Genomic DNA, 18,790 nt, shown 5'->3' on the forward strand with positions numbered 1-18,790 from the left:
GACAAGCTTAAGAAAATTTGATGAAGAGGCTCATTATTCATAATTACATAAAATGTACATAATGAGCAGGAAAGAGGTAAAGCTCTTGCAATTTTTTTTTTTTTTTTTTTTTTGGCAGCTGCCCAGTACAGGGATCCAAACTCTTGAACTTGGTGTTGTAACACCACATTCTAACCAACTGAGCTAATTGGCCAGCCCCAGGAAAAGCTTTTACGTGGGAAAATGTCATCTTTAGCAGAAGCTAGGTGTGGATTAGTGCCTTGGATGGACTTGAATCCAAATCAATCTAAGAACAGGAGAATAAAAGAGGTTAAGAGGAAACAAGGTAAGTAAAAGGATACTAATTTGGAAGTTTAAACCAAGGCACAGAGAAAGGCAATAAAATACCAATAGCTTACAATGAGCCCTTTTCTAAGAGCTTTTTATACTTTAATTCTCATCATAAGGATACAAGGCAGGAACTTCTGTAAACTCCATCTATAGATGAGGAAACTGAGGCACAGACATACCAAGTAACTTGTCCAATGTCTCACATCTATAGTGATGGGTCTGAAATTTCAATTTAAACTCAGGCATTCTGCTTTAGAGTATAAGCCCAAAAGACTGCATAATATAGTGAGGTAGCTCAAGGGACTGACTCCCTGCAGAAATTCCTAGGAATCAGCCAGCTGAAAGCTGGTTTTGCAATATTTAAAACAAAAACTTATCCACAAAGAGAGTTCCAAGAGAGTGCAAGTAAGGAAGAGGATTGCGTGAGGAAGATTTCTTTGGCAAAATCTATGTTTTGAGCTCAAACCACTTCTCCCTCAAGTGAGAGTGGTGGGTGGGTTCAGCCCCCTCAAGACAAGTTTAGTGATTGAAAGAAAGTTGAGGAATGGGGTCAACAAGACCCCTCAGAGAGCCTCTGATATTAGGGACACAGTGGACTGAGCTCTGGCCTCTGTCTCTGGAAATCTTGAAGGCAACATAGATAGGCTCAGGAGCTGTTTTGATGGAGGAGCTAAGGCAAGTTTCTGCAGCTTTCTGAAAGTGACTATACTACCCTGTTAAGGTGGGTCAAAGAATGTGTAATTTTTTTCCTATGAAACAAATTCGGGAAAAAAGGATCTGAAGTATACAGAAATGTGTATTAGTTTTGTTCATGCTGTGCTGTCTTCCTATACAATACCTAGAACAGTGCTTGTCCTAGTGTATAGAACAGATGTTCAATAAATAGTTGTTAAATGAATGAATGAATGAACAAGGAATGAATGAATGAACTGAGGAAGGAGCGGCCAGCCAAAGGAGAGCCACTGCTACATCATAGAAGATTTAGCTAGAGATCCAGTAAAGGAGGCTCCAAAATACCCACTAAATTTCTGGTGGGAAATTTACATTTGTACATCTTTTTCTCTGAAGGTTGCTTGTAGATGAAAGCATTTGTGAGTGTCATGTGATTTTCTCTATTAATTTTACTCCCCATCTCATCCTGGGTGAGTTACTCTTCTCCCAGTGCTCTCCCTTGTAGTTGAAAGACCTGAGGAGAAAGGCAAAGAGGAGACAGACTCTTTCCACAATGCACTGGGCAGGCTTAGAGAACAGTGTGAGGAAAGAAAATTTAATATCTGATCAGCATTGAGATTTTGACTACTTTTGAAGCTTTCTGACTCCAATTACTGAATTGAGACTCTTTGCCCTTAAAGTGACTGCAGGACTGAAGCAGAAAGTAGAGGCTGTGCTGGTGCTGTTCTAGAACCTTGCAAGAGCCAACAGATACATCTCTTTCCAACTCCACCCATGTACAGTGATGTCACACTGGTAGCTTGAAGTCAGCCATTATAGGAGTATTTATACTCTGGAAATTGTCAGCACTACAAATTAGCCATCCCACCCCCTGCCCTGACCAAGAGCCAGATATTAAACATTTGGCAGCATTCCACTGGATACCCAAGTTTTATCCATGAGGAAAGAAAACAATCTCTATTACTAGAACTGTCTGTGGAAGACAAAAATAAAATCACAGTATGTGGTGATAGGATTTTGATATTTTTTCATATAGACTTCTAGCTTAATTACTTTGTAGAAGAGGTTAGTCTAAAGAATACCTGTTCTTTGAAATTTTTTGACATCACAATCAATTTTTGTAGATATTCTACATGTACTTGAAAAAATATATGTATATTCTCTAATTGTTGTTTGCAGAATACCGTCTATGTCTGCGATGTCAAATTTTTCTATTCTTTTGTTTAATGTTCTACATTCTCGCTGATTTTTTTAAAAATCATCCTGACTTGTCAATGATTGAGACATGTATTTAATATCCCACTGCGGCAATAGATTTTTATATGACTACTTGCAATTCCTTCAAATTTGCACTTTTTTTTTAGCAATCAAGCCATGTTTAATAAAACGTGACAACATACAGAAAATGCATTTTTTTCACAATTAGAAAAATTTAACATCTTTAGATAAACACTTAGGTGGGTGGGAAACAGCATTTAAAAAATGTAAAAGATCTACATACACCACCTATTTCAACTACAAAGCAAAATGCTCTCGCTGTGACTGAAGGAAAATCATTTAATGTTTATTATCAGTTTGTAAGAGTATAACTGCAAGGTATGGTTATGCTTATAACAAAATTTTTCCAAAAAATGTGTAACTAAGGTATACAAGGCATAAAATCTAACTGCAAAACTAATTCAAGGCAATTAAAGTTGAATGGTTCTCTTATGTTTTCTTTTACATTCTTTCTTTTAAATTGATAATTTAGAACAGCAAATTATGATTCACGGCAATGTCTCCTGGTCTGATAATATAATAACCCATTTCTGAATTTAAAGACTTAAAATAAATCAAAATGAACATTAAGTCATACAAACGGCTACTTTAAGCCTGCTCATACTTAATAAAGATCAGCTTTTACTCATATTCAAATACATGGAATGTTAGCACAAAACTGAAGCTGCTGTAGAAAGACTACAGATATTCTGTCGTTCCTGAAACTTCCATTTCTCTAAAAACATGCCCTTACATGGGCCGAATTATACAAATTTAAGTGTTAAGAAATGTCTCAATAATAAGTAACAATTAAAATGAAATGTTTGTTTTATTTGTAAATTATGTACAGAATACACCTTACATTGCAAGGAAATAGGGAAAAAGAAAGAGCCATTTCCTTCCAACCAATGCCATTCACCTCTGTTGGAGATGACCATTTTTTCCTGAATCAGACTCACAAATCATTTGGATTTCCTAAGTTGGAAAAAAGAGAATTTATAGCTAAACTAAAAGTGTTGTCACATTCTTACTAGTTGGCTTGTTTCTGCAAAATGCTTCTGAACGCTGCTAACTCAGAATCTTAAAATAAATTTCCTGGTATAATTATGTAATGAAAAACAAAAGTAACTATCAAGAAAAATGAGTTTAACATTTTCATTTTATATTTATTTATTTATTTTTATTTTTATTTTTTTATTATACATACATGTGGTGAAATGGCTACATAACTACACATAATCTGAAATGCTGGAGTTTCCTTATTCCTTTTAAAGTTATTTTGATTAATCTAAAAGTAAGAAGCCATAAAACAATCAAAAATGCCATTCATCTAAACGTCATTGTGGAAAGTGCATCTTTGATAACATCAACATGGATGAGACCTGCTTACGTAAAATTATCACCTGGATAGAACTTATTAATGGCTTTAAACTGTACCAGTAATGTATTCTGTAAAATCAAGAACTGAACATAACTACTTGGATATCAAATGCATTTCTGTAAGTAGATTTAAAGAATGCTACAGATGCCTTGTGTACATTGTGATGATTGGCCAACAGAGAAAATCCAACCTCTTGTACTTATTCAGTCCCAAAATTAGTCAGATTGTGATTTTTCACGTGAAGATTTAGGTGTTTCTCCATCACTGTCGTCCTCCTCTTCACGATCCCCACCTGAGTACTGTCATAGTTCCTCTTCTGTGATCATTTCAAAATCGTTACCACTACGATGCGGGGACTGGGCATCTCCCCTCCTGTCTCTGTCTGTGTCTGAATGCCATTCTCCACCTGAGCCTTCTGTCCCACGATTTCCTGGTCTTACTTTCCCTTCCTCATCATCTAGTTTCTCACTGTCTGACTTTTCTTCACTGTCAGACTTCTGCTGCTTTTCAGGTTCACATTTCTAATCTTTCCTTACGTCTGCTTTTGGTCCTTTGTATTTGTGTGTGTACAGAGATCTGAAGGAGTCAGTGAAGCCCACGTCAGCAGTCAGATTTGGCGAGAAACAAAAGGGATGCCCTCCTCCAGGTATGAGCCAAATGATGAGAAATAGAATGCAATGAGCGACAGCGAGGAGAGGAACGCTGGCTGCGGACAGCCTGGGCCCACACCGAGGTAGTTTTCTGCTGGCAACAGAGGGAAGAGGGTGGCTGCTATTACTGTAGTCACAAGAATTAACCCCACAACAAATGTCTGAAAGTGAACCGGGTCGTAGATCCACACATATACCTCATTTCCTTCCAGAAAAACTTGATCATCATGGGGCTCGAGTTTGAAATTTTTCTGAGTGTTCTTCTTTTGGGGAGTTCCCGGAGTTTCCTCCTTTCTGGATTCTTCCTTTTCACCATTTTTTTTTTCTTCTTTTCTCTTTTTCATCTTTTCATCCTTTATATTTTCTTTCTTCCTCTTTTTATCTTCTTTTCCACGTTCAGCTTGTCCTTTCTCTTGTTATTTCTTTATGTCTTTATCATACTTCATTTTCATTACTTTTAGTGCCTGGTGAAAAAAATTGTGTCTTTCAAAACTGTTGCAATAGTCAACCACAGACTCTCTGGTTGTAAATAAAATTTCCTCTCTTTTCTTGGCCTTTGCTCACTTTGAGTCCAAAGGCAATCCACTGCTTTTAAAGCAATAAAATTATCAACTCAGTGGCCGTCATATTGGTGGACTTTGTTGGACAGTAGAATTGAAGATACTTGGCTACAGCCTTCTCTTCTCTAGATGGTTCTCCAACTTTCTGGATCTGCTTCTTGCGCCACCTGGATTCCACCATGTTGGAAATTTGTACTTTTTTATATGGCCATACATTTTACAATTGCTAGAGCTTCTTGGTGAATTGAAACTTTTATCAATATGAAGAGACCCTATCGCTAATAATGTTTTATATCTTAATATCTACTTTATGGCATTCATATAGTAATAAGCATCTTTTTAAAAAATCATTTGCCTAATATGTACTGTTCTATTACTTTGTTTTCAGTCTTTTATGCCCTTATACTTCAGGTAAGTCTATAACTGAATGTTTATAAAAACACTTGTAGAATTCAACTAAAGTGGAGCTTGTGGGAAAATTTTAACTTTAAATAAGAAGGGCTGAAAGTCAATTACCTAAGGACACCACTTAAGAAGTTAGTAAAAGAAGAAAAACAGACCCAAAGATTTTTGAATGAAAAGAGAATAAAATAAAAACAGAAATGAATGAAATAGAAGACAATTTTTTTAAAAGGCCAACAAAGCCTCAGTTTCCTTGAAAAAAAAGCTAACAACATAGACAAACTTCTGGAAAGGCAGATAAAGGGGGAGAGGCAAAGAAGAAACAAAAATAATGATACAAATGAAAAAGGGCACATAAAAATCCATAAGTGGATCTCAGCTAAGGATGATTGTGCCCTCTGGGAGATAATGGACAATATCTGGAGACATTTTTGATCATCATTACATAGGGGCGCTATTGACATCTAGTAGGTAGAAACCAGGGACGCTGCTAAACATCAGAAATACACAGGACAGTCCATGACAACAAGTAATTATACAGCCCAAAATGTCAATAGGGCCAATTTTGAGAAATCCTGCTATATATTAAAAAAAAGATGTAACAGATAAAATAATCCCACCAACAACTATATGCCAACTTTGAATACAAACAAATTGAAACAATTCCTAGAAAAATATAATTTTAACTGACACAAGAAGAAATTAAAAGTCGAAATAATTCTTTAACTATTAAAAAGAACTAAAAATCTTTGCAGAAAGAAATCGTTAGGCTCGGATAGTTTTACAGAAAGTGCAGCAGTCCCCCTTGTTCATAGGGGATACATTTCAAGACACCCAGTGGACGTCTGAAACCATGGATAGTACTGATCCTATACGTACCATTTTTCCTACACATACATACCTAGATACCTAGATATAGTTTAATTTATAAATTAAGCACAGTTAGAGATTAACAGCAATAATTAATAATAAAACAGAACAATTACAACAATATAATGTAATAAAAGTTACGTGAATGTGATCTCTTTCTCTCTGTGTCAAATATCTTATTGTACTGTACCTCAAATAACTTAAACCATGAAAAGCAAAACTGTGGATAAAGGAGGGACTACTGTACAGTTTGATTTAAGGCATCGATCAACTCAATCTTCAACAAACTCTTTTAGAGAACAGAAGTATTAAATATCCCTAAATCTATTCTGCAAAGACTGACCTAGAAATCAAAGACAGAAAATCAGCCCATTTCTCTCATGATCATAAATAAGAAAGATCCTAAACATAATATTACATTTCAATTCAAGAATTCATAAAAGCGATAAAGCACAATGAGAAACATGGGTTCATCCCAGAGATGCAAAGATGGTTTAGTGTTACAAAATCTATAAATGTAATTTACCACATTAACAAGTTATAGGAAAAAATCCATAGTACCTTTTAAACAGACCTAGAAAAAAGCAATTGATAAAACTGAACATAAATTCAGAATAAAATCTCCAGTAAATTACAATAATAAAGGGAATCTAAATAAAAACATACCCTACGGCAAACATTATCTTAAATAGGGAAAAACAGAAAATAGATGAAGATCCTCATTATCACCACTTCTACCAGGCTTTTATTTGAGGATTTAGACAGAAAAAAGACAAGAAATAGAAATTAAGATCATAAAAATTGAAAATAAATATTATTTATTCACAGGCAATGACAATTGTGAATTATCATTTACATGAAGCCCAAAAGAATTTCCACATAATTTATTAGAAATAGTGAAAGAAGTTACCAAAGTGGTTATTCATTCCTATACACCAGGAACAATTTTGAAAACTTAATTAAAAAGAAATTTTTCTTTAAAATAGCAGAAAGCAAAAACAGCATGGGGTATAATCACAATTGGTGGTAATGGACATACTGCCAGTATGGATCTGGCCATCAAATCTTAGGCATGAGTGGTGACAATTTGCTTTGTACCCCATGAATATTCATAACCAATCAAAACAAAACAAAACATTTTTTAAAATACAGAATTAAACCTAACAAAAATGTGAAAAACATCTTGGGAAATTATGGACTTCACTGAACGACATTAAAGAAAAACTAAGTAAATAAAGATATATACATGTTCATGAGAGAAATCATGTTTAGTGAAATAAGCCAGCACAAAAAGATAAATACCGCATGTTCTCACTCATACTTGGGAGCTAAAAAAAAAAAAAAAAGAGAGAGAGAGAGAGAACAACATAAAACAAGGAAACAAACAAACAAAAATAAATACATAATAATAATAGTCTATCTGGTTAGCTCAGTTAGTTAGAGCATGGTGTTACAACACCAAAGGTCAAGTGTACACATCCCCTCACCAGCCAGCTGCCAAAATAATAATAATAATAATAATAATAAAGTCGAACTGTTAAAAGGAAAGAGAAGAACTATGGTTACTAGAGATTAGAAAGGGGAGGAAGGAAGAGGGATAGTGAAAGACTGATTAATGGACATAAAAGTACAGCAAGATAAGAAAAATAAGCTCTACAGTCAACCCAGAATTCTATAATCAGGTAAAATGAGGTACACAGTCAACTCAGAATTCCATAATCAGTAATGTTTTACTGCCTGTAACCAAACATCTAGAAGAGAGGATTTCAAATGTGCACATCACAAAAAAAAATGATTGTTTGCAATGATTAATAATTTCCCTGAATAAATCAACACACATTGTATATATGTACTGAAATACAACTCTGTACCCATAAATATGTACAGTTAATATGTTTCAATAAAAAATTTAAAAATATAAAAATAAAAGGCTTTTCAGGTGAAAAAAAAATAATATAAAAAGAATTAAGGGTCCAAAAATCTCAGTCAGTACCAAATACCCAGGATCATTTTGAAGCTACAGCAATTGTCTTGGTGCAGAGATGGAAAAAATGGCCAATAGCATAAAGAATTCAGAGACACACCCACACATACATGGAACTTTGAAATATGAAGAAGTTGGCATGCCAGATCATTTGGGGAGAAGAGCTGTTTAATAAATGAAATTGGAATAAGGTTATTCCATAAGGAAACAGATAAAATGGAATCCCTTCTTGTTCCATACCCAAAAACCAACTCCAAATGCTTCCAGATTTTGGAAATCAGTTTGTCCTTATCTTATAAAGTTGAACATATACAGAGCCTATAACCCAGAAATTTTTCTTCTAGGCATATACCTAAGAGAAACTCCCACACGAATGCACTAGGAAATCTGCACCAGGATGTTTATAGCTGCCCTGTTGCATAGTAACAAAAACCTGGAAAAAACTAAATTGAAAGGGGAATGAATAAATAAATTGCAATATTGCAGTATGCACATGTAATAAAATATTCTATAGCAGTCAGAACAAATGAACTACACCTAGACACGAAGATACAGGTGACTCTTTGCAATACAATTTTAAGTGAAAAAAATAAGTCACAAAAGATTAGGTATATTACACCTTCTTTATATAAAGTTAAAAACAAACCAACAAAATTTTGTGACTGGATATGATAAAAATGTACCACAACAAAACGGGGGAATAATAAGCACTGCATTGAGGATGGTGGTTACCTTAGACAGAAAAGAGAAAGAGGGATGACATGATGGAAAAGAAGCATATATGTAGATAACAGCTATTATCAGTGTTCTAGCTTTTCTTTCCTTTTTAAAAAGAATTTCTGATGGTGGTTTTATAGGTGTTTGTCCTAGAGAGATGGTTAGAAAATGGCCTTACATGGAGTAATAATGAGAGTAGGTCATAAATCCACGATCACAACTAAATTCAATTCTGTAGATTTGAGACCCAATTAAAAATAAGAAGCCTATGAGGGAGATACTACCATTAAATCTTTGTAATACAAGGGGGCACCGAGGCACAGGGAGGTCTAGTAACTTGATAATAAGTGCTAAAGCCAAGATTTTAAATTTTTAATCCAGGTGATCTCACCCAAGGCCCATGCTCTTAGTCACATGCTCCAAAAAGAGGGAATTGATTCCTGTTCACAGCAGTATTAGCACCGTGCAGAATATGCAGATATAAAACAGAAAATGAAAGAAATAAAATAGAAAGAGTATAAACAGTAGCAGCAACAGCAAGAGCAGCAAGTATCTTTCAATTAACTTAGAAAACCCTTGTACCATAATTACTAGACTTCAGATAAAAACAAAAGGCAGCAAACTACCTATAAAGCTTACATGGAGGAGAAAGATTGAAGAATTGAACATATGGAATAAAAAGAGTAGCACAGGAGAAGACACTGGAAACCAGGAACAATGAGAGTGATTCAACCACCCTTGAGAACAGAATATGAACAATCCTTACAAAGAAAGCATTAGTGGATAATGTATAAACTACCACTGTATCATAGAAGTTATCTGTTCTAGGTTATACACGTGACCTAAATGTCATCGGAATTACCCTATACTCCAATAGGAGGGTACTTCAAAACGTCTGTGGAACAATAGGATTAAAAGATAATACAAATCTTCCCACTGAACTTTTTGAAGACCCTTAGTATTTAATCAAATTTTTATAAAATGCTGAATTCCCTCCCCATTTACACGCAATTTAAAAGGATTCTTGAGAGCTCACATTCCCTTCAGTGCCTACATTCTTAATTTCTGTACCCATGAATTCTCAGATCCACTCACATCTTACTTCCCATGACTGTTCTCTTTTTTCTTCTTTGTACCGATGCACACACAGAAGATACCTCCTTTCATATTATTTTTCAAAAACTACTTTCACAAGGCATTTTGTGTGCTCCTTTAGCACAACAACCAATTTAACCTTTAATACTAAACATCCCTGTATAAAAATCCTTTGGCTGTTATGTCACAAGACATTCTTCACTCACTACCCTTCTCCACAGTCTCCAGCTAATGACTATGCATCCTCATTCTCTATTTTTTTCTTCACCTACCTTTAATTTCTTCCTTGGCACAAACTCAACTTCATGTTAACTTCTCAGAAAGCGTACTTTAGCTACCTCTTCCTCCAAACAGTGCCCAAACTCTGTCAAAACATTCCATCTAGATATTTTTCTAAACAAAGAGAATTACTTTCTTAAGTTTTATCCTTGTGCCATCTAGTACTTCTATACTGAGCAATAAATAGCTGATACCAAGAGCCCTAGTGCCTCCTACCACTTTTCTGCATCTTTCACTGGGACCCCAGACCTCCTTTTCACAATTCAGCAACTAACAGATAGAAGGCAGCACAGCACGGGGCCTTGACCCAGTCTTATCAACATCTTAAAAATATTTTTATTATCACCCTATTATGTGTGTGTAAATGACAATGATGAACATATAAATTGATAACAAATAAGAGGGATGGATAGATGGGTAGAGGGATGATGGATGGATGATTCATGGGTGGATGATGGATTGGTAAATTAGTAGACACCATGGTCTATTTTGACATCCTAACATTTCTTGCTTTTTCCTGTGGCTTAAGACCCCAATCTTTTTTAATCGATGTCTCTCTACTCCATTATGTACAGTCTTCTTTGACGGTTCACTCAGGAGACTAAGGATTAACATGTGACCCAAATTAAACAAATCAGACTCTGACTCCTACTAATTAGGATAGATAAAATAAAATGTTGCATGAGACATACTTATAAATTGCATACTATAAATTTGGTATAATTTTATATCAAAAAATATTCATTGTTTATCTGGAATTCAAATTTAACTGTGCATTCTGTATTTTTATTGCTAAATCTGGCGATTCTACCAGTAACTCAAGTCACAGCTACTTGTCACAAACAGAGTTGCTGGACTCCAGCTACTCCTCTGCTGCATCTTAAAGCAGCTGTCCATTAATTTTTGCCCACAGGATTCCCTACCCAGGTTCTGTACTGCCTCTGATCTTCTCAACTATCCTTCCAATTCTTTGACTACCCTCCACTTCAACATCTTTCCGATACATTTCTCTCTTAATCTTTCTTTCTTTTCTTTTCTTTTTTTTTCTCTTGGTCTCAGATATCAAGCATTGTTTTCTATAGTCTGTAGAGAAGAACTCTGGTAGAGATCTTAAAAAAGAGACACTATTGGTAGCCCACTCTGGAAACAGCCAGTTTTTCTTCAGCCCAAAGAGAATCCTCAAAACTGAATATATTCCCACTAAGATCTAAGATAGGAATATTTACATAAAACATTCATCAGTCTGACTTCTCCAAAACTTCAAATCTGGCAATATGGGACTGCAAGCCCACATAGCAACAATTAGCTGGATTGAAATAGTTGTCCCTCTTAGACAGAGCATGCACTTATTCATTTTTATTACCTGCCAGGCCCTGTAGGTATTTGAGCATGCAATCCATAGTCTATTAGAATACCTTCATGCTCCCCACTTTTTTGTTGCTTGCCTGATTCAGTTCAGTAAAACTTAATAAATCTTTTATTATCATTTAAAGTAGTTGGCACTAAGGAGAATGAAATAAGTTATGGTCCACAACATCAAAGAAGCTCTTAGTTTAATAAGGGTGACAAACACATCAAAAGAGAATTTTATTTGTTATATTGTGACAGACATGATGAAGATAGCTACAGGGTAATGTGAGAACCAATAAAGAGCATGTCATTCAACCTGGGATCTCAGGCAAAATTTCTGGAGAAAGTGATGCTTCACTGAGTTTTTGGGGAGAAAAAAGAAGAGATTTTTTGGCAGGCAAGTAGGTTGAGAAAACAGGAAAAAGTCATGAATAACAAGTAGATTGGAAATAAATACAAGTTTTATTTTTAACCATCAGGCATAGCTATTTCTGATGCCACTTCTCTACTTGAACCTCCAGTAATATCTAACTACTGTTGACCAGACTTTAGACCTGAGCTCTGTCTTAACTGCTTGCTTACAGATACTTCCTCAGCCTTGGCCTAATGCAGGATGTACGTATTGGTTCTACTAGTTTTAACTTCCCATCTGTCTCTGCTGTCACCCTCCACAGAAATGTAAGCTTCTCACTTAAAGAAAATCATTGTGTTGTCCCTTCCAGGCCAACAGCTTTTAAGGGACCAAAGCGAATAGTGGGTCAAATGCCATTAAGACTTAACTCTCATCTTCTCTTCGATATACCTAACTTTGTATCTTCCACATCACATGGGAGCTCTATGATTTCCCTCCTGATAGGTAACAAGTCTCTTTAAAATTAACATACATTTGCAGCATCAAACTTCAGAGATCAGAATCAATAAGGTAATGTTACTACAAATTTGTTCCATTTGTTTCTCAACTCTTAGAAACACCTACTATGATACAATTCTTAAAAGCATCACAAGGATGGATATGCTAAACACCCTGAAGTGATCATCACACAGTGTAAATGGACTCAAATACCATATTGTACTCCATAAATGTATACAATTATCATGGGTCAACAAGAAAAAATAAATTGAAAAGAAAAAAATGTCAAAGACAGATGTAGATTAGAGGTTACCAGTTATGGGGAGAAGGGATAACAAGTTATTGCTCAATGCGTACAGTGTTCATGTTTAAGATGTTGAAAAAGTTTTGGAAATAGATGGAGGTAGTGGTTACAAAGCATTGTGAATGTAATTAATTCCACACAATTTATGTTTAAAAATGCTTAAAATAAAAATTCTTAGGTTATATATGTTTTATCACAATTTTAAAAAATGCAATAAGAAAAAAAAGTATCACAAGGAGCTGTACCCACAGTGCTGAGAACAGTTTTGACACATAGTCAATGCTTAACAAATATCTAATTAGTTTAATGAATGATGCAAGATTTTTCATATACAAAAATGTGTTCTTTATACTTCCATTTTCATAGCTTTTTAAAATGCAACTAATTCTAATCATCTTTATCAAGCAAATAAAATTAGTATGACTGAATGATTAAAATATGAACCATAAATGTTCCTTCTTTTTTTGTTCTGATTTTATTTTATTTTATTTTATTTATTAAGAATATTCATGAGATACAAAGCTAATTCTCACCCCACCCCACCCCCATGCCCATGATGTGAGGGCCAGATTTATACTGGGGGCATACCCATTACCAGAAATTACTTTTGTTCCCTGTGTCCCCACCCAATTATCCCTCAATCTCCTTCTCCCTGCCCCCCCACTCCACTTTGTAGCCCTAGGAATGTTCCCTCCCTTTGTAAGACCAATGCACTACTGTGGTCTTTCCTTCCTTCCTTTCTTTCTTAGCTCCCACATATGAGTGAGCACATGCAGTATTTATCTCTCTGTGCTTTGCTTATTTCACTCAACATAAATTTTTCCAGGTTCCTTCCTCCTTCTTGATATCTAAAAAAGAATTTGGTAAGTCAGACTCACTTTAAAAGGCAATGTATTAAATAAGGAAGGAAATTCTGCCATTCACAGCAACATGGATCAACTTGGAGAAAATTATGTTAAGTGAAATAAGCCAGGCATAGAAAGAGAAATACTGCATGTTCTCACTCATAAATGGGAGCTAAGAAAGAAAGGAAGGAAGGAGGGAGGTATGGAGGGAGGGAGGGAAGGCAGGCAGGAAGGAAGGAAGGAAGGAAGGAAGGAAGGAAGGAAGGAAGGAAGGAAGGAAGGAAGGAAGGAAGGAAGGAAAAGGAAAGGAAAGAATCAAAAAGAAAAGGAAAGAAAAGAAATAAAAAGAAAAGAACCACAATAATAAATTGAACTTTCAGAAGGAGAGAAAAGACCTATGGTTACTAGAGCTAGAAAAGGGGGAAGAGAAGGGGGGTTAAGGAGAAATTGGGTAAGGGACACAAAGAATAACTATGATTTGTAATAATAAATATGCTATTAATATTGATTTGATCATCACATAGTGTACACAAATACTGATGGTCAACACTCTACCCCAAAAATGTGTATAATCAATTATGCTTCAATGAGAAAAAAAAAAGGCAATGGATCGATTGCAACAAAAATTATTTCAATCTTTTTGTATCGTGTAGGAATTCAAGTAATTGATATATCTAAATCTTTCTCTTTACATTGTGAGATTTATCAAGTGGAGAAGCTAGGAGTTATTTTTTGTTATTTATAAATTATTTCAAGGTGAGAACGAAATAGACAGATTAGCATTTTTCTGGAAATTACCTACACATTTACTTCCCTATACATATTTACACACAATCTTGTTCCAAAAAGGATTGAACGTAGCTTGCAATGTTACATAAAATACACTTAGATAGCATAAATAAAAGTAGAGCAAAAGGAAGAAACAAAGTACATAAAATGCAAGTAGGAATGATGCTAAAATGCACATCATAAGATCTGTATGATTGCTATAATTCACTCATCATTTGGTCCTGAGCATTCTACCAGTTCACTAGAAAATGGAAACCTGATCAGTTACTCAAAGGACAACATCCATAGCAGAAAAAAACAGCAATTTGTTAGGACAAGTACAATGATTATTACCTAAGATCAGACAGAATATATTCAGTAATGTTCTTATATTTTACCTCAGTGTAGTCCAATGATCACAGTAAAGCACAATTTAATAAAAGCAATTGTAAAATGAGGAAGTACCTCCTGGTGACTTGTCTCCTCTTATTTTCATAATCAGCGTGACTACCTCAGAATTACAGCATGCAGTAGATATAGTACCTTATATCGAATATTCCTACTTATTTTTGTTTCCAAATTATCTTTTCATTTTTCATGCAATGTATGTTCTAAGTATCAAGTGCAGAAATAAAAAATAATCTCGTACTTTTAACAGTGTCATTCAAAAAATAAACACCACTAATATTAACTTATATTGCAAGATTTTTGTCTGCTGCTGTATAAAGAAAATTATGATCTTTACCACTTAAAAACTCAGAAATGTTTCACTACCTCCTTTTTTATTTGTATAAAGTCTGTGGAATTCAGCACTGCATTAACCACAGCATTAACAAACTCCTATTGCTATTTAATTATTTATGACAAAGATGTATAAAAATTATATTGCTTGACAAAGTCTTGATGATTTAGCAAATAACAATGCTTTTAAGGGGGGAAAATAAATTTTTTGTTTTTGATATGTATTTGTTTTACCATGTAAAAATAAGGCTAAAAAGAAAATAGCTTAGTTTTTAAAACAACTATCGGGAGAAGTGTGGAACTTTTAGATTCAATTTTAACTAGAATTTGGTGTGCAATTGCTATATGCTCAGACTGTACTAAAGGTTTTTGCAAATGTAAACCATAATAAGTATTCCAGCAACAACCCTGTGAAGTGGGCATTATCATTTCTATTTTACGGATAAAGAAGCAGAAGCTCTAATGCTGAGGTCAGCAAACTTTATCTGCAAAAGGTCAGAGAATAAACATTTTAGGCTTTGTGGGCCATTCAGTATCTGTCACAACTGTTGAACTCTGTGGTTGTAATGTGAAAGCAGCCATAAATACTTAGACCAGTCAGTGTGGCTGGATTCCAGTAAAACTGTATTTACAAAACAGATGGCAGGTCCTTGGGCCATAGCTTGTATAACTCTGAAAGTCATTAGTACCTTGCTCAAGATCACTCAACTAAAGAATCTGGATTCAAATTCAAATGCTCTGCTTTGAAAACAAATGTTCTTTCTACTTTCCCATAGCTTCCTCAGTATCTAGATACTCATTTTAAAACAAGTAGTTATTTGTGAACAACTTTTAATTAGTTGTTTTCAAATATAGCCAAAGTTATATACCAGCAAACTTGTTAGTAAAGTATTTTAACATATTCAGTCAATAATTTACTAGTAGTTTTATTCACATGTTGACAAACTTTAAAATTGTTTTTGTTTCATACAAAGGCAGCTTCTTTACCTTTAGTTGAAAAAATCAGCAAATTAAGTTATCAGGTTACCCAGCCAACAGATATTTGTGGAGAAGATTCCAAATGCTGGGTGCTGCACTCATATTTGGAGAAACCAAAATGAATAAGGCACTGACTAAAAAGGAACACTAACCAAGCTCTTGCAGTGTACACACAAGTCCTGTGGTGTATATGCCTTAAAATAAAGGCTACTCTTGATCTTCTCTAACAAATCTTGAAAGCAAGCCCTGAAGGTATAAAACTGAAACCAAGTAAATATGTGCTGGAAAAAAGTCCAACACTATTTAAATAATACAACAAAACATGATTCTGGAATATAAAATTCAAAGATGCCTGGAATCCAACAAAAAGTTATCAAGCAGGAAAATATCTAACACATAATTGGAAGAAAACCAATAAAAAAAAAAAACAGATGCAATAATAATAAGATAATAGAATTAGCAGACAAGTACATTAAAGCAGTTATTATAAATGTCTTATATGTTCAAGTAAGTAGAGGAAAAATGAATATTATGAGATCAACTTGAATCTGATAGAAGTTACATTTGAGTAGGTAGAGGAAGTTGTGAACATGATGAGAAAAACATGAATATTATGGGAGATATAAAATAAACCAGAAAGAACTTCTAGAGTTAAAAGATACAAACAAATAAACATTGATGGGATTAAAAGCAGATCAGACAGTATAGAAGAAAACATAAGTGAACTTGAAAACATAACACAAACTATCCAAAATGAAGCAGAGTGAAATAAAAAGACAGAAAAACAGAGACACAGTGACTTATAGGACAAAATCGATCTAATATTTATTAATGAAGTTCTAGAAATGAAAAGAGAGAAAAGATGGAACAGAGAAAAATATTTGAAGAAATAATAACTGGTGACATCATCAAGATGGTGGAACAGATAGTCCCCAGCATCACTCTCTCCCACAATCAACCAATTTACAACTATTCAAAAAGTGAAGACTGACAACCTGGAACCACTGGATCTCTAAGGAAGAACAAGAAACACCCATAGAGTTCATGAAAGCAGAAGAAGCCACAGCAACAGGAAGAAGAAACCACTTGGACCATTTCAAGCCCTGGTAGCTTCAGGGCCAGGCTTCTGAGAGGTGGGAAGAAACTATAGCACACAGAACAGGAGCCAGCAAGGCTGCAGCTGAGCCCTTTGCATGAAGTTGCCTGGAGTTTGCAGGTGAGAAGAGGGCTTTGGAGCACATCATACCAAACCCCAGGCCAGCAAGACTACTGACAGGGTTCCCATGAACCCACATAGGAGCTAGGGGTTGCAACCAACCTAAGAAAAGAACCACCCAGTGGCAGGTGCATCATCATGAAGGACTCATACATGGCTCACCCCATAGGAAGAGTTTGGAGTGTGGGAGGGATGCTGGCCCACAAGGAAAACATTGGGATGTGGAATGGGAAGCTGATATGCCTTCCAATCAGCACAGGTCCACTCAGTGGAGACTGGTCAGGGCAATAAAACTGCAGGGGAGCAGTTTGCTGGGAAGATTCAGTCCTGAGCCAGAATTTCCACACAGCCCAGGTATATATGACCTCTCAAGACCCAGAAGTGATTAAAAGACCAACAATTAAAATCTGGTCTGCACAAAAATCTTTCCCCAGAGAATCAGCAGCAAAGCAGCAATTTAGTGCAACCACAAAGCCCAAGTGCTGGTCCTCACAGGAGGTTCCCCCAATTTTGGAATTAACCAAACCAAAGATCAGAGACAAAGCTCTGATATTAACCAGTAAAGGTCTAACACCACCAAAGAGCACCTATAAAACTCAGAAGAGGTAGTAGCACTCTCCTCAAATGTTCAAGCATCAACATAAAGACACAAGGTCAAGAAAGAACAGAGAAATATTACACCAACAAATGAAGCACCAGCAATGGACCCAGAGGAACAGTGTATTTATGAGATGTCTGACAGAGAATTCAGAATAATCCTCTTAAGGATGTTCAGGCAGTCACAGAAAATACAGATAGAAAATTAAATGATGTCTGGAAAACAATCCAGGAGCAGAATAAGAAACTTGGCAAAGGAATTGAATCAATTTTAAAAAGACAAATAGAAATTCTAGAAATAAGGAGTACATTATCTGAACTGGAAAACTATATAGACACAGTAGATTTGACTTTGAAGACAGAACATGTGTAATTAACAAATTGGGGGAGCAAAAAGAGAAAAGAATAAGAAAAAAGGAAACAGAAACACAGCAAATATGGGGCTCCCTCAAGCAGAATAACCTCTTCATAATTGGCATAACCAAAGGAGAAGAAAAAGGAGGAGAAGTAGAAAGCATATTCAAGAAAATAATGGCTGAAAAATTCCTCAATATGGAAAAAGAAGACAGCATCCAGGTAGAGGAAGCTCAGGGGTTGCCAATCAAATTCAATTCAAGGAGGAAAACCCCAAGGCACATCATAATCCAATTATTAAAAACCAAAGATAAAGAAAGAATACTGAAAGCAGCAAGAGGAAAGAAATACATAACATTCAACAGAGCCCCAATACGTCTCTCAGAAGATTCCTCAGTAGAAACCCTACAGGCCAGAAGAGAATGGGATGATATATTCAAGGTGCTGAAGGAAAAAGACTGTCAGCCAAGAATTCTCTATCCAGAAAAATTAACCTTCAAATATGAAGGAGAAATAAACTCTTTCCCAGATAAGCAAAAACTAAAAGAATTCATCAACACTAGACCTTCGTTCCAAGAAATGCTAACGGG

General features: G+C 35.2%; 1 pseudogene; it reads right to left on the reverse strand.

Moving 5' to 3' along the window:
- Positions 1-3,855: 3,855 nt before the first annotated feature.
- On the reverse strand, positions 3,856-5,031 carry LOC134363698 (translocation protein SEC62-like; annotated as a pseudogene).
- Positions 5,032-18,790: the final 13,759 nt, after the last annotated feature.

This window comes from Cynocephalus volans, chromosome 15, assembly GCF_027409185.1.
Source record: "Cynocephalus volans isolate mCynVol1 chromosome 15, mCynVol1.pri, whole genome shotgun sequence".
NCBI classification, from domain to species: Eukaryota; Metazoa; Chordata; class Mammalia; order Dermoptera; family Cynocephalidae; genus Cynocephalus; species Cynocephalus volans.